This window comes from Cyanistes caeruleus, chromosome 5 (genome assembly GCF_971803275.1).
Source record: "Cyanistes caeruleus chromosome 5, bCyaCae1.hap1.1, whole genome shotgun sequence".
NCBI lineage: Eukaryota > Metazoa > Chordata > Aves > Passeriformes > Paridae > Cyanistes > Cyanistes caeruleus.
The window spans coordinates 4,325,188-4,338,997 of record NC_141705.1 but is presented as its reverse complement, the minus strand read 5'-3'; the positions used below and the strand labels follow the sequence as shown (position 1 = coordinate 4,338,997).

Genomic DNA, 13,810 nt, shown 5'->3' with positions numbered 1-13,810 from the left:
ACCTCTAAGACTGAAGGCTATTTGGATAAGATAAAGACTTGGAGAGACATCTGAATGAGATCTAGAAATCAGACCACGTCTCCAGACACAGCAGAGCTGAATTTCTGTGGCTTGGATTCAAGTGGAGGAGCATGTTCTCCCAGCTCAGACAGCTCTTCCAAAAAACCCATTCCCAAAAGCTTTGTGCCAACTCCATGAACCTGCCCTGGGTTTTTCAAACAGCAATCCATGTCCCAGTGCACACTGTGATATTTAAACCACTAAGGTACATTTTGGGATGGGGAAATACAGGATATTTTATAATCATCCATAATTATGACTCTTTATTCTAATCTTCATTAAAACAAACTTATAAAATTTTAAATATGCTTCCTTGATGTTATTCACTGTGCCTGAAGGCATAGCTATCAGTTGGAAATGATTCATGAATTAGTTCAAATGCCCCCATGTTTCCAATTTTCCTCCAGTCTCCCCTTGTGGTATTAATCTGTTCTCATCTGCAGTGCACATCCCTACCTTAGCCCTGATCCATCTGTTCTGCATAGAACCTATTTCACTTCCAGTTCTTTGCAGCATGGTTTGCATAAATCAGAGTGCCAAAGCCCAGGCAAGAAAAGAACCCAAGGCTTCAAAGAGTCTTGCAGGCATTTCCTCATCAAGATTTTATCATAATGCTGTGATTTTTATTTTCATTTCATGATGAGACAAATGAGTTGCTCTGTTTGTTAACAGCCTTACAGCTCTGATGTCAAAAACATTCTCCTGAGCTGACATCTTCCAATTAATTTACCATTTTCTGTAGTCCCTTCTTTGCACACATCAAACAAAACTCTTTCATCTTCACCAGAAACAACAGCTAAGCAGGATAATACTTAGAATTCATTAATATGAGTGGAAATTACAGACTTTAAAAACTAGTAAATGATATTAAGTTTAGCAAGAGCCACCTTCCTGTATTGGAACTAAGTGGCTTTTCAGACTGCCCCTACATTTTGTGATTAACATGATGAGAATTTGTCCCAAGGCTTCAGAGGTAACATTTACTTTTTTGCAGATAGAAATACGTGACTGAAGGTGGCTGGGTGGCCTGAAATGACCACCAAACTGTAAAGCAGGTCTTTGAGTTCATCCAGAAGGGAACAATGCAGATATAATCAACAAAAATAAAACTTATTTCTTCTCTCTGTCTGTTAATTACTTTTTAAATAGAATCCAATGAGATAATATTTGGATGTTGCAAAGTGCCCTGTTTTTCCAAGAAAGATACAGATACAATTTTTTTCCCCTTTTTTTGTAAGATAGGGTTCAATACATTGTTTTGGGTGTTACTATCAACACAAGAGTACAAATGTAATTATTGCTGCATTAAATACATATCAAAGAGCATCACAGTTACCTGTTTAAAAGAAATAACGATACCCATCAGGTAAAATCCCAAGTTTAATAGTTTCTGTGGTATATTTCAAGCCTTGCATAACCACAGCCCTGTTTCATCAGCAGTCAGGCAGCAATGCTTTTCCACAATCCAGCAGGGAGTGTGCCAGCCTGCACCACGACACCATCTGATTGTGTCAAACAAACACACAGAGAAGCAAACTCCACAACAGCAGATGCAATCTGGATAAAACTGAATTCAGCACTACAAACCTATGACTTTACCCAAAACTTAATTTTTAAAAGATGGCAAGAAATAGCCTTTACTTGCTCAAGCCTCTGTTTCAGTGCATAAGCTGTGAAACAACGCAAGTTTAGGTGCACTCAATCACCAGATACCTCACTTTTTAATTATTTTGATTGACTTTGTTATCAAATACACAGTCATGTCAACATCAATTAATATTCTTGGCACAGCAAGGTCCACATGTGTGCTCTTACTTGATAGAAACCACAAGGTAATTCCCCCTGCTTTAGCTGATTATAAATTCAGCAACTTCAGATATTTGTCCTACCTAAAACCCTGAATAAAAAAAATTAAGACACAATTGCACCCCACTTAGCTGAGACATTTGGATTAGGTGTCAAATGGATCCCTTTGGACAATGGATAAAAAAAGGGAGGCCTTTCCAGGGTGTTTCAGGTGCCTGCTTGACTCTAGATGTGTTTAGTTTATTATTTAAACTTTGATTACAGCTGCCCCTGGTGATTGTTGAAAAAGGTATTAGTGAAATAAAAGATGTTTTACTGGTGCACTATAAGTTGTTTTGCACAAGTATATTTAACAGAACGTGTTTTGTGAAGAACACAGACACTTTGGAGGGTGGGAATTTCCTTAATGAGCCACTCTTGGGCTGGATGGAGCAGAGAGATTGGAAAGGAAAATAAAAAGGCTGTGTGTTAGTGCAGCTGCCAATTTACCAAAACCTTGATTTGAAGCCTTTATCTTTGCACTTCAAATGCTCTGTGTCCACCAAAGCATTGAAGGGGAAGTTTTCTGAGAGGCTATGGAAGCAACCAGGTAGTTAATTTATTTTTCTTTTCTTTTTACTGTTTACTAAGTTCCTCGAGCCCTGAACTCTCTGATTGCCTAAGCAGAATTTCAGATTGTATTGAGATCAATGTGAACTGTCCAAAGAGTATTTATATCAAGGAACACATTTTAAATACCAAAATCAATGAACTGTGAATCATTCTCAAAAACAGGTGGATAACTTAGCATCAGTGAGGCTGCTGTGTAGATGAATATTATTGTCCAGGATTTCAGGTCTGCTAAGCTGCTCTGATGCCATCAAAGCAATTGCTAAACACCTTAAACCTGTTCTGCAAGAGCGTGGGGACACAGCAAGAAGACAAACATCCAGCTCCAGTGATGCTGCATTTTTCAGTAATCACCAAATCCACTGAACCAATCCTAGAACTGGGGATGTGAAAAAGCAGGAGCCAACTCCTCTGTGTTAATTTCTGTCAGTGGCACTGAAAGCCCAGGATGTATTTCTGCACCTTGCTAGTGTCTGTCTTCAATCACACGAGGAATTCCATTAGTTGCAATTATTTAAATTATGTACAGGACCAGTTCCTATAAAATTTATCTCTCTGTATTTTTAAATTTTTAGGGTTTTTTTGTACTCCAGCCTCAGTTTCCTGCTGGATAGCAGATTGGGGTGGGGAATAACTTTGTTTCTAATGCAAATTTTTATTACCCTGTGGTGACCTTAGGACTCCAAAACTTTATTTCTGCCAAAAAATTGCACTCCAAACTACAAAAGTAATCAAAAATCTTCCATATCAATTTACTTCATTTTTACACTGATTAAAATCAGGTGTAGTTACCTTTCATTGTGGTTCTAAATGAGACTATTTCCATTTTTGACTTGAGCCCTTTGTCTTTTTAAAGATAACTATGACTATCAAGATGTATTGTGCTCTTCTGACTACTAAAATAAACTGTGTTCTGGTTCAAAATTAAATTCAAAGATTTAATGTGGCCATTTTGAATTCAACCTTGGTGAAAAGGTCCAAAAGAAAAACCTATTGCTAAGAGCAAAAATGTAAAAAAAGGGAGCAGTATAAGCTACAGAAAAAGAGCAATAGCAACACAAAAGCTGCACAATATCCTATTTTTTAACATTTTCCCTTTATTCTTCTTTTCTCACCATAAATTGCTGAGCAGAAATGATACTGAAAAGGCTCTGCTCAGCTTCCCCAACCATTTAACCATTCAAAGGCAGAGAATAAAATCCATTTCTATCTTAGTTTCTTAGTTTTCCATATTTTTTGTGAATATCTGATTTCTTCTTAAATAGTTTTATTCACATTTTTTCTATTTATATAATTAATGTTTAAATAATTAATAATTAATTGTAATTAACTGGTGGAAATAATAGGAGGAAAAAAATTTGCAAGAAATTATTCTTTATTTAGGAAAATGCAGAGTAATTTACACAAACCCAAGACAATGGTAAATTTTTATGTTTACATCCCACTTTTGAGAAGCTGAAACTTTTTGAGTGACTCAACTTGAGTTGAAGGTGGTTTAAGTCAGAGACTTCTGCAGCACTCACAGGGGACTAAAGCCAAGCAAATAATCAATCGTCATGTTCAGCTGATAAGACATAACTTGCTGAGCTGTGGTATCTCAACTATTTCTAATTATTTATCCATTCACTTAGTAATTTATCCAGATATTGTTTCAATCTCTGAATCCTTCAAAGTACTGACATATATTAATGTTGGTACTGCTGTAGGCAGCCCAGTGATATTCATGGAGCCACAAATAAGAGATTTTTTTCTAAAGGAAAGCACAGTTGAAGCCAAGTTACCCAAGATCTTCAACTTATTTATCCTTGCTGTATTCACTCAAGCATTCTATTATGAGCAAAACTCTATTTATCACTAGACAGGATGTTTTTGCACATACACAAACAAGTGCCAAAAAAATTCCAAATGTCACTGAGAGTACACATTGCAGTAGATTCCTGCTCCTCATCATGCACTGCAGTGCCAGCTTGTACTGCCATGAAAATATTAGACTGTGGCCTCTCCCTCACAGCCTGTTCCATATGGCATGTGGGGAACCTCATACTGGATAATATGGCCAATTTCCCCTCATTTATATTATAGCAGTCACTTCTCTAACTAAGAGATGGATTTTTAAGTTCACCTGTACATATATTTCACATCTATTAAGTAAACTAACTGCAGCAAAGCCATAAAAAAAACCAAACCATTTCTTTCATAAATTAATAATGAACTGATTTACTGAGTTTGATGTTTGCTTTGAAAATTTCTAGCACCAAACCCTGAACATATTTAACATGAACTGCTCAGATATTTACAATATGTATCTAAGGAGATTGGTACCAGCAGGATTTAGAAAGCTGCAGAGCACTTCAAGCACAACAGCTGAATGTTTTATTTCATGTCTTATATGCTGCCCACTGAACCTATGAAAACCTCTTTTCACTCTCAAAAGGTCAACAGCATTTTCTCTCATACTTAATACAGGAATGAGGCTTTTCCACTCATTCCATCTCCCTTCAGACTTGCTCTGTATCAGATTTAGTTGGAAGAGCTTTAAAAGATTTCTGCTTTTGGTAATGTTCCAAGTACCTCAGACTTCAATAAATTCAGCAGGTCTTCGTCTGAGATTTATGAAGGAAACCTAAGAGTGTTGGAAGCCTCATGTGTACAGAAAGCTCAACTCTAAATGAAAAGATGCTAATTTTAGACTATTTCAATGAAGTGTTTTTAAATCATTCTGAATCTCCTTCATTTCCCAGGACCATTCTGGTGCATGCCACAATTATGGCCTATAATTGTATATATCCTATAAATAGGATGGAATAAAAGGGAGATCAAAAAGGAAGTACCTAGAAAAGTCCTTCTACTTAACTATTTTCATAACTGAGAAGAACCCAACATTGGCTCGTGTTTAATTATAGACCTGCCAGTGAAGAATAAAAGAAAAAGGTACCATATTATGTTTGATCCTTTACTGTTAATATCAGACAATAATAGTGACTTCAGATATAAATTTTTTAAAAAAAAATAGTAGAAGTAAATAGTGCCTCTTCCTTTCTTTCCTTTCTCTTTATATATGGAATTTGATCACAAAACTCTGCCTTCCAAAAACAGGTCAAGTTTTTACACCACATTGATGAGTCTCAACTGTGACAAATGTGCCTGATTGCAAACTCCCTACTGTGTCTGAAGACCTTCTAGAAGAAGAGTGGGACAATTTCTGATTTTAGACCATCTTTCTGGGTCATTGTGACTTCTCAGCATAACCATCCCAAGATTTCTCTATGGAAAACAGGAGAAAGCAAATTGATTAAAGTAAAATCAGGTGATTGTCTCAGGGCACTTTTCCAATTTAAACCTGAGAAAAATAAATCTGGGAATTACCTCAGTTTCAGGTTTACTTTTAATTTTTATTTTTTTTTCCTTTTCAGTTTTTCCAGGTTTCAGTTTGACACCACTTTCATTTGTAAAATTATTCAGGCAATGCTGTTGGACAATTTCAGTGGAGCATGGCCCAGAACTATCATCTGCATTCTCAGCTGGAACCAGTGGGCCTGACAGCAACTGCCCCAGTTCCTACCTGAAGATCCCATCTCACAATTAAAAATCCAGGTACACATCTGCCAGGAGTTCTCTGTTCCACTGGATCTCTAAATTGCTTGAAAATCAAGGACTTTAAAAAAAGTGGGTGTGGATGTTAATTCCCAGAGCTCAAACCTGTGAAAATGCTTCGTGCTGTGACTGAAAACTCCCTTAGGAATTATGGATGATCCTCCCTTGTTTCCTTAAGGATGTGTCTGTGAGTCATTCAGCTGGAACAGAACTAAATGATAGAAGCACTGGGGAGCCCAGAGATGAGGGCAGCAGCAAAGGGGTTCCCTCCTGAGGTTCACTCCCCCAGGAGTTGGGAAGTGGAGCAGGGCACTCAGCTTCCTCCCTTCAATGATTTGCTCATTGCCTTGCTGTAATTTCTGAATTTTCCCTCTATTCATGTGCACCCACTGCTGAGGAATTAAACAACAAACAGCTGGAGTAAGCCAAGAAGAAAGGCAGTTAAGTTAGTTAAGACCAGATTTGTACTTTAATTTTAACTGGCCTTGAGCAATATAGCATTGCACCGATAGAATGCAGCGAGTCTCCTACAAGAAAGCAGCTTGTAAAGATGCAGGGAACCTGCTCCCTGTTGTTCATCTGTTCAGGTGGATCATGGAGTAGAGATCTTGCTCTAAACCATGCCACTCATGTGTCTGCTGAGTCTAGATAGTCTTGCTAAAAGTGATTAATTTCATTTACTGACTTTCTGAGCTACAAGTAAAACTGTATTGTACATCACATTGGTACACACACTTTTTTCTTCCTTTTGCATAAAGCAAAGGTAAAATTCCCAACTACAAGAGTTCCTTCTGTAGAGGTCAGAGACCAGAGACCCATCTCAGTGCTTTTTCACCTCTGGTAGCAGGATTGGGTTACTTTTCTATTTAATTTAATAATAGGTAAAGGATTTCAGACATTATTCCTCTATTACTGTCCTATCCACAAACAACAAAGAATGAACAAAGAATGCAGAAGAACACAACAAAAACTACAGCACTGCCTCTGAAATGTCAGACACATTGTCACAGACAACAGAACCTTTACACATCAGTAACTGTTACATTCCAAAGCCTGCAAAGTGGCCAAATAATTTCTTAGGAAGAAAAAATCAGAAAGTTTTGTGTATTAATCCTTTCTGGTCAATTTGAACCAAGGCCACTGCTACTAAAACTCACCATGAATTATGAGCAATGTATCCTGAAATATCCAAGGAGCAGAAGGGCAGTTGGTGTCCTATGGAAACAAGATTTACAACACTGCAATGTGTGTGAGTCGATCCTATAAAGCAATTTTGACAACATACCCCTGGCAGTGCTGTAATTAATAGATATTAATAGTGAGTAGTTACCAAAGCAATCCATCTATCTAATAACAGTCCACTATTTTGGCAAAGTGCTCAGTGACCCTGGAACATGGATGCATGCCTGACTAGGCTGTGATAATTAAACGTTAGTTATATTATCAGGAAGCTGTATTTTGACAGCTGTTGAAGAAAAAGAGGTGACTGTGTTGGAACTCAGAAAAGTTCAAGACATTAACAGAAGCTCTGAAGGCATTAACAGTGTGATATCAGACACCCCAGGGTATAAACAAAACACAAATTATAATCACTGATCCCTAAAGAAACATAACTTGCAAGTTGGATAGAACCAACTTCATTTAGCTGACCAATGTGGATGGAGCTGAACTTGGCAGGGGATGCAAAGAATAATAAGAAGGGCTTGTAGAGGTACATCAGCCAGAAAAGGAAGGTCACAGAAAGCACATCCCCCCTCCCAAGCAAGACTGGAAAACTGGCAATAGCACAGGAGAAGAAACTCAGCTACCCAACAACTTTTATGCCTCAGTGCTCAATAGCAACCTCTCTTCCCAGAGGAGGAACTGCAGGGCAGGACTGGGGAGCAAAGTCCCCCCTGCTGGCAGAGAAATGAGGTTTGGGACCACCTGAGGACATGCACAAGTCCAAGGGATCCAGCAAGATGCATCCCAGAGTCCTGAGGGAATGGGCTGATGCCATTGCCAAGCCACTCTCATGATATTCCCCAGCCACAGCAGCCAGGGGAAGTCCCAGGTGGCTGGAAAAAGGCAAACATTGCTCCCATCTTTAAAAAGGGTTGAAAGGAGGACCCTGGGAGCTACTGTTAGCGTTCAGGAACACACATAACCACGAATGGTTATATGAAGGTGCTTTATTTAAAGAGCTCTGGGTGTCAGGGGTACACATACCCAAATCTGACCCGACTTGGGTTTCGAGTTGAACATATTTTATACTCTACCATTATGCAACTTACATATTAATTATTAAACTTACATTGTTCTATTGTATACATTGTTTTTACCCAAGCATGAATTTCTCGTAATCCCCCTTAGCCCCCTAACATGGTTCCCCATGTTCTCTAAACAATAATTATATCTAATCACATCTAACAATTGTATCATTTATCATATACTGACTACACAAGTGCAGCTTGACCTGGTCTTTAGCAAGCACAAGGCCTAACATTTCCAGGGCCTGCTTTTCCCAGGGCTTTCCAAACCTAACTTTCTTTCTAAGTCCCTGAATTTTCTAAGATTTTAAGGCCTTTTACTATCACTACCACCCTCAGCCTCTCCTCCGTGCCTGGGAAAACCCTGGGACAGGTCCTGCCCAGAGCTCTGCCAAGGCACATGGAGAGCAGGGAGGTGGCTCAGGACAGGCAGCACAGCTTCAGCAGTGGCCAGCAGGCTGAGGAGGTGATCTGCCTCTGTGCCCTGCTCAGGTGAGACCACACCTGCAGAGCCCAGCACACAGGAGATGTGGATCTGCTGCAGTGGGTTCAGAGGAGAGCCACAGAAACAATCAGAGGGCTGATTTCCTTCCTAGGGGTGAGTGAAGAAATTTAATTTGGTGTGATATTTTAAAGGCTCACAAAATCCCATTCAGAGAAAGACTGCTTTTACATACACCCATTTTTTTTGCATGAATAGTTGCAAAAAATGTGAAATTTTTTTTACAGTAATTTAGTAATGGCTCAAAAGGAATGCAAAACTAAGTCATCTGCCCAGAACCAGAATGTGTAGACAAGGCAACAGAACAGGATGTTCCCTTTCCCATTCTTCCTGTCAGCTTTAACCCTGGCATGGAGAGAGCTCATGTTGGCTCAAAACATCATCTAGTTTATTTGTCTGCTTAGCAGCCCTTTTTTCTAATAAATCACTTTTTTCTCTCAGAAAAGTGATATTTCTGCTAATTATCCTTACAACAGGAGTGTCTGACACCAAAAAACAAATATCCAGAGCATTTTGCAGAAAAGCTGTATGTTGATATGAGGTATTTTCCAAGTTTTGTGTTATAAAAAAACCTCATCAGTCCATTATTCCTTTTAGTCCTGCCACTGTCCACCCTTTTTGCATGACCAGAAAAAAAGATTTCTTGTAGTTGTTTACCAGCAGCTGCATTTATACCAGTAAGGTAAACACAGACCTGAGCACTTGCATACACTCTTCCCCCTTTTTCAACTACAAACATAATCCTAGGCAGAGTTTTACCCTAAATTACCTCTTCTATATTAAACATGGTCTCTCTCATATCTATTAAAAAAGATGTTGGCCAAAAAGATGGCACAGAGAAACCTCAATGTGTTCTTACAGATATGAAAATGGGGTGAGAAACACTGCTTTTATATTAAGGTCTCTCTCCTCATCTGAAATGAGGAATACATAAAAAAAACCCCACAGAATTAATTATTCAATGTGCTGGAACACATATCCTCAAATTATAATTTCTCCTAATTTAAGACTGCACTCTTAGGGGTTTTTACATAGAATTTTGGTTTTGTTATAGTAAGTGTGGAAATTGTCATCTTAGTTAACTCAGTGACTTAGTTAACTTAGTGAACTCAGTCATGTCTATTTGACCAAAAACTGTCTGAGCCAGTCTTACATTTTTGTCCCAGTTGTCATGTGTTTGTAGTTGTGTATGAAAGCTGATTACCTTTGCAAAAGGTCATCATTAGATGATAAACACCCAAAACCATTTCAACAAATCCCAGATTATTTATTGTGTATTACAGTGATGTTTCTGACTTTTTCTGTGGCTCCTCAAAATAATAATGAGATTCTATATCAAGAGCTCTTCATGCAACCTTCAGCATTAAACAAAAAAAATGGAAACAAATATATATTTAAGAAATCAATACTGACATCAAAATTCTAAACAGAACTGCAGATACCTTTAATTCACTGTGCTTTGATTTATACTCCTCCTGGCATTCAGAGATGAGAATAATAAGTCAATTGTCTCTGCTGTTAGCTTTAATGGCAATAGCAGGATGAGCTTGGGTTTTTGTGCAAACTGCCATTGCAAAGTTAAGGGCCATGAGGTCAATGATGAAGCTGCAGAAAGTTTCTCCACCAGTCCACCTTACTAGTTTTTTAAGCTTTTGGTTAATTTAATTCAAAGGAACAGAGGAGGCTCAGTGAAAATTAAACTCAATGAAAAATTAAAATTTAATGAAAATTAAATTTCAGTGAAAACACTGTTTTGAGGACACAAACCTTATTATCCTCCTAATGCCTGACTGAGGAAGGAGTTTGCCTCATGGCTCACACTGGGGAATCTGAGTAGCTGAGAAATTTCTTAAAATCTGTGGGAAAAGCTCCACTTGGATCTGACACTTGACCTCTAACTCCAAATCTCTAAGAATCCATGATTCATCCTCTCTGGTGTTTACAGTGCTGCTTGTCTGAGAGAAGAAAATCCTTCTTCCTACAAAACCACAGCAAGAACTGCACTTCTGAAGAATCTCTGACTGGGAAGCAGGAGAGTTTGGCTACGGGAGGACAGGCTTGGAGCTGAAGATGTTTTAATTTGCTTACACAGGCCCTCCTGACCATTGAGATATGCTGAAATTAACACTTTTAACATCACCCTGGCTGTCTGAAACGCTGCAGTGGGCCAAGGAGTAGCTCCAGCACTTTGGTTTCAGATTTCTGTAGGAACCTTTTAGTAAAACATCTTTAAAACTAGCCACAGGTGAATGAATGATGAGGGTAAGTTTTTCCCCTGTGCTGTTGGGAAGTTATCCTTCCTATCACACTAAAGGTCATCATTCAGTTTTCCAAGAACGTTTTTTTAGATTAAATGACTTCTGAGATGTCAGCCTAGGAAAAAAAAAAAAAAAAAAAGAAAATGCAAGGATATATACAATAAAACAGAGTATTATGAAGTCTTCTCTCATGCTGCTTCAAGAATTGATAATTTCACTCAGTATGTCCAGGCAAGGTGATGGATATTAACTGTATTTATTTTTTTTTAACCCACAGATTGCCCATCTGTGAAGCAAGGTGGGGAATAACCCTCTGTCCTTCTTTTGGAGCAGGCAAATCAAGTTTATTTCAATGTTGGGAACACTGAGGCTAAGTGTGATTAGTTTTTACAAGGAGAGCAGATCCCACAGAACATCCATGTCTCTGCACTGATATGGATATAATTCCACAGGCTGTGGAAACTGGAGCTGAAAGGAAACCTGAGAGATGATGCTCCTGTCTGCAGGCAGGATGAGCTGTGCCCAAAGCACTGCTGGCAGGTGTTTGTTTCACTTAGAGCCCGCATTGATAGCAGTTGTATGGATTTCTGTACTGATTTAATTAGGGAAAACAAACAGCAGCAGTGTGTGACGAGGTCAGATTTACTGCACCAACTGCAAGGAGCATGCCCCAGTCTGTGCTCAGGGCCCATTCAAATGGATATTAAGAGATTGAGTAATGACAGCAACAGGAAAATAAAAAAAAAATCCCAAGCCAATAAAACCTCTCTGCACATTTCTCCTTTGCAGACTCACTCTGAGCTAAACTAGGTCTGGTCTGTTCAAATTTATGAGAGAAGAGAACAAAGAAAAATCACATTTACCTACTGTACAGCAAGAATATTTACATCCATTAGGACTATTTTTGCTCATAGTAAATTCACAGAACTTTAGGACCTTAAAAAAAAAAAAATACTACCCAACAAACCAAAAAACCCTTAAAATGTGATATACCAAGAGGATACCACCAGTGGAGGTGATATTTTAAGGTAAAATAAGTTTTGACATCACTTCATACTGTCTTTTTTCTTGTTCATTTCTGTGCTTGGAATATGACCCAAAAGATTATTGATTGAGTCTAAAAAATGAATCTTTTAAATTAAATTGACACATGTTACTCAGATTCTTACAATATCTTTATGCACTTAGAAGAGAAAAAATAAAACTAAAACGTATCTTGGGAGGATTTTTCTTCCTCTTAGAGAACTTTTTTGTATCATCAGAGCAGGTGACATGCTCATGTCTCTGATGGGTTTAGTGTGTTGTTACTGCTGTCTCCACTCAGATGTCTGTAATAACTCAGACTCCCCAAACAACACAAAAATAATGATAAAAGTTCTGATAACCACTCATGTTATTTAAAGTGAATTGCAGTCAACTCAATTCTATTTGTCTGAAAACCAATCCCTGTTCTTAGGGTGAGAAACAGCAACAGAAGCCCTGAACACAATTTTTTAGCAAGTTTTAAATAAGAATTCTTTAAGTTATGTGTGTGAGAGTAAGAGATAAAGGGGGTTCAAGTGCAGCTACAAACAAACAATTCAGCACTTCCACAGTAAATGTTCTATTCATTGTCTCACTCAATAATCCTAAAGTACAGACACAAACCCCATCAAAGCCTCACACAAAATGATGAAGCCTCTTCACTCAGTCCATCCCCTGAGACAAAGCTGGAGATCCTCAGCTCACCTAGAGCAGCAAAGCTGCAGTGATTTACTCCAGCCCTGGCTCCTAGAACACTCTGGTCAATGAATTGTAGCTTTGGAAAACTGAGGTAGAAATGAATTCCACAATCAACCCACCAACAATAACACAAATGTTTCTGTGTTTTCACTGCTTCATCTGCACAATGGCATTCCAGAAAGGTTCAAGAAGTGTCTCTGTAGTGCCACTCCAGGTATTGCAACTAATATTAAAATAGTATTTTCTAAATGTGACAGTTGATCACTAAAGCTTTTATTTTACTGGCATGATCAAGGCATGATTTGCTGGCCATAGAGCATGTCACAGTCTGTATAAAAATGTATATACCATTGCTAGCAGAAACAATGAATTAAGTATTACAGAAATACATCAATCCTACATCCTTTTATTCTTCTAACCCACAACTCTTTAATGGTTAATGTGCTGTGTATTCACTGAGCAGCCATCAGCATGCATTCACACCACCACAAACTGGAATTTATTCATCTAGCTGCACAGAGGGATTTGTTAGTTATTGGGGGTCAGTGAACACAGCTTTATGAACTGATATTGAACAGGAAGGAACTGCATAAGAATGAAGCCAGAATAACAATAAAGATGAAGATTCAGGTGAGGATTTTGTGCTTCAGCTCTTAAATACACTTTTTTTTTTTTTCCCTACTGTCAGGAGCTAATGATTTATATATATATATGTATTTAAAATCTTTACTTTCTTTCCATTGCTATTTTGTTTAGCTCTTTAAAGCCCTAGACAGCTGCCCTGCTGACAGCCTCCTGCCAGCTGAAAGGGCAGGGGAAGGAGCAGAAGCAGTGCTGTGACTGTGGCTGAGCCAAGCGTGTGACAGGGGTTCATCCCAGAGACAGCAGGTCCCAAACGCAGCTCCAACTTCTCGCTGCTAAAAGCTTTAATCCTACCTTTTCCTCTGTCTTTCTCCAAAAATCTGTTTCTGATATATCAAATTATTGATTCTTTCTGTGTATTTTGTATT

General features: G+C 38.3%; 1 protein-coding gene across 15 annotated transcripts in view; it reads right to left on the bottom strand.

Moving 5' to 3' along the window:
* The window catches only part of CTNNA2 (catenin alpha 2), a 460,565-nt gene that overhangs the window by 62,506 nt on the left and 384,249 nt on the right, over window positions 1-13,810 (bottom strand). The window lies entirely within an intron of this gene.